Here is a 3,915-nt window from a genome sequence, read left to right on the forward strand (position 1 = left end):
TACACCCTAATTTTGGCATTATCAAAACATTCGTACGTAAGACTTAGCTAAAAGCGTACTATCAAAACCATCTGGCCAACTGACCAATCAGAGGCTTTGGATTTGTTTACATTCTGTGAACTTCGATGGCGGGAATCGATTCCTTCGATGGTATCGACTATCGAATGCTGTCTGTCGGTATTGCTCCTTGTTGGCCCAGAAAAAGCCGTTCTAAAATAGTTGTGAACTCTTTTTAATTAACAGCGTGAGTTGAAGAAGAAATCTGTGTACGGAGCTAAAAATTATGAATGGCAAAGATATAAAGTACCGACTAGAAGGAATGAATGAATTGAATTTTTGAAAATGAATGAAAAAATTTTGAAAAAATGAATTGAATTTTTTTTCCAATAGCACTGCTTAGCAAGATTACATATTTTGATCGTGCAAATGTTGCACGATCAAGTAGTGGAGCCACCACAAGTAGAGCCATCATTCTATGCGTGTATAATCCGCGCTGTCTGATTATTGAAAAAATTCTATCACAAATCACGGTGTTGCTGCTTGCTAGTAAATCAATAGTTTCCTATTGCTTCAGCAGACACTCTAAACTTGTGTGGATCCCCACTTACGACATCTCCGAGCAGGCGTACAGTTACGTTACGTAGGTTCCCGCGCCAATGTTTTGATAATACCACCTCTAGAGTTACGTCATCAAGTCAGCACTTACGCCTCTCGTAAGTCGATTTTGCGTTCTTACGAACTTTTGATAATACGACCCCTGGACCACATTTCTCCACCAATGTAGTACATGAGAAGATATCATTGCGTGTTACTGATGCAAGAACGCGGACGGTTTTGTCCAGCTTCTGGCGGGTGAAGGTTTCTGTTGACCTTCTATGTGCCTTGTCTGTTGAAACTCTTACACTGCATTCTTTCCGAGTTGATAATTTAATTTTCTTCATTAAAAGCGTAATGAGAAAGACTGAAAGCAATGTATAATAAGGTTTCCTTGACACCACTGTTATAGGTATCGTTTTATAGTATTGACTCCGTTATACCGACATCGTCTGTGAACGTATTCGTCCTATTCTACGATCATTGTCCTAACTGAAAGTTTGACAGATGTTATAAATATTAATATTGTTATGGAATATGGTGTGTTACCCACGTAATGGATGTGTCCGTCCATGCAATCACATACCGTATGTCATATTGATGTGACCACAAGAGGTTACGCCTCTACGTACATCTGATAGCAACAAATGTGCTTTCAAATTTATATGCGTTCGTAGGATGTATACCTCAGCAACAACCAGCTCGAAGACAAGGCAGCCGAACACGCAAGTGTATACCTTCATTGACAGTATTGTTTCAAAAAACCTTGAACGAAGGAACTTTGCCGCCCCACTGGAAAGGAGCTCAAGTATCACCATTGTTCAAAAAAGGTGACAAAAGCAGCCCCGGCAACTATCGCCCTGTCAGTCTGACAAGTGTTGTTTGTAAGCTAATGGAATCTGTTGTGAGGGATAGGATTATCGATCACTTGACTGCTCAACATCTCCTTATCAGATTATCAACATGGTTTTGTTGCCGGTAGATCCTGCACCAATAACTTATTATCTATCGCCTGCTGGACGAAAGAGAGACAGTGGATGCGTTGTACCTCGATTTTGCCGAAGCATTTGACAGTGTTCCGCATGAGCGGCTGTTGCATAAAGTGAAGTTTTTAGGAATTAAGAGAAATGTACTCCAATGGATCAGAGATTTTCTAGAAGGTAGACGACAACGTGTCAGTATTAACGGAACCGTGTCAGACTGGGCATCAGTGCGCAGTGGTCTTGTAGGGTAGAATTAAATATATCTGTGTTGCGTAGTAGCCTGTCTCACGCTAGCCGTGCATAAAATGCTGATTTGTAAATTTATCTTTGTTTTTAAATTTATTTGTAGTATAATAAAATTCGGTTTTGTTTTTGTGTTCGGTTAGCGGAGTTCCCGCTGACTGACGTGGTGTCTTCGGTCAGCGGCGGGTTGTTTCGAGAGGTAGTTTTTTTGAGAGAGTTACACGCGGGCGGAGCTCTGAAGCGTGTTACGCTGTTCTTGCCACGAGATGGTTTTGCGTGTAACGTGTAACTGTCTAACTCTTAATAAACTCTTCTTAACTGTGATCTGTGCCACGTTTACCCTGAACAATCGGAACGAACGACCCGACAACATTTGGCGCCCCACGTTGAGCGCCAAATGTAGTCGGTTTGATTTTTTCAAGCCATTAGATAATCTGACTCCGTTGATATATGAAGTCTTGCCGTGTTCCATGTATCGTTTCGCCATATAGGTTTCCTCCATCTTGATGGGTAGTGATGCGATGTCAGAAAACGTAGTGAGTGCTGCACTGATCTTCGCTTGTAAGAATTCGTCCGTGTCACCTGGCCTTTTCTCTACAATTAGCAACTGATTGTCGCCAGGTCCAATCAGGTCGCACTTCAAGCCCTCTATATGCATCTGTTAGAGAATGCCACACGCCGTCACAAGAGTCCGGACTCCAGAGTCGCTGGAACATTCCTTCCCCCTGTGTTTCGAGGCCATACATGGCACGGGGTCTAATGAAGAGTAAGCCTTTGGTCTTGTCTTGCTTCAGAATATTGGCAGAATCTTGAAAAAAACACCAGGTTTCTTCAGTCAAAACATGAATGGATGTGTAAAATCCCGCTAGACCAAATATCTTGTCTAGCTTTTCAGCAATCGGACCAACAAGACCTTGTCTCTGATACTTGCACCATTTACGGAAGTCGATTGACACTTGAATGGTGTATCCAGAGCGTGACTTGGTGACAAGATATTTGATTAATCCATTTCCGGACATGATCATTGATGTCTTCGGGAAGTATGTCAAGATTTGTTTCATGTTAGGTTCCAAACATGTCTGAGAGATCCGGGATTCAGAGGTTTGCTTCGTGAAAGTTCTTGGTTTCTCCCTGCTCAGTTCTTTCTCAGCAAAAGGTATTGGCTTGCACATTAGGGTTATTTTCAGAAAGGTATTTGACCATGATGTCCTCGACATTGACTTCAGGTGTCTGCGAGTATTTCAGAAGAACGCGTTTGCCTGTTGACTGCGACTTCAACGGATGGTACTGGTATCGAAGGTAGTGGTATTGGACGTCATATTCTGTGGTCCAGCTCATCAAGCCGCCCATTTTGGCTTCCTCAGTGAGTGTGGTAATAGGATCATATTGGCTAAATCAAAGTTTAGGTTCTTCCTCAGCACGATGTTCTCAAAGTTCTGGGGGTCTCAACTTTCTTCAACCTCGTGCCACGCCCCGTCCTTAATAGAAGCAATTATGCTGGTAAGTCCCCACACACTGTATGTTCTGGCCATCTTCGGTGTCGCGCAACAAAGTTCCTTATAAAAATTTCCCTGAACATAAGTAGGAATAGATTTCCTACCCTTCTGCATGCATTGCAGACAAGAGCCTTTTCCAAGACATTGCCTACGCCTCCCTGCACATCAACTACCGGATAGGTAAAGGCTTTTGCGGCACCGGCAAGCTCGTGGAGCTCGAGGGCATCTTCAATATTGTTGATCACAGCTGCGACGAAGGTCTTCAGACTACAGTTGGGTGTCTCAGCAAGCATATTCTCCCACAACTCGTGCCTGAGGTTTGATCCATCAAATCTCAAGATTGCCCCAACACCCAGAGCATGTAGGTTCTTCAAGGCATCGTATGTGTATAAGCCAATATTTCTGAGAATGACTTGACGACATTATGAACAAACTCGCAGAACAAGGGCAAATTGTGGGATCCTCTAATGGCGTCCTTGGCGTAAGAATAAATTATACCATCCATAATAGCAACGAGACTATCCCTAAATGCAAGGATACTCAGCCAATTTGTCACAAGCTGTCTCCCATTTTGGAAGTAAATCACGCAGATGATTGAG

Source organism: Hyalella azteca, unplaced genomic scaffold, assembly GCF_000764305.2.
Source record: "Hyalella azteca isolate HAZT.00-mixed unplaced genomic scaffold, Hazt_2.0.2 contig15946, whole genome shotgun sequence".
NCBI lineage: Eukaryota > Metazoa > Arthropoda > Malacostraca > Amphipoda > Hyalellidae > Hyalella > Hyalella azteca.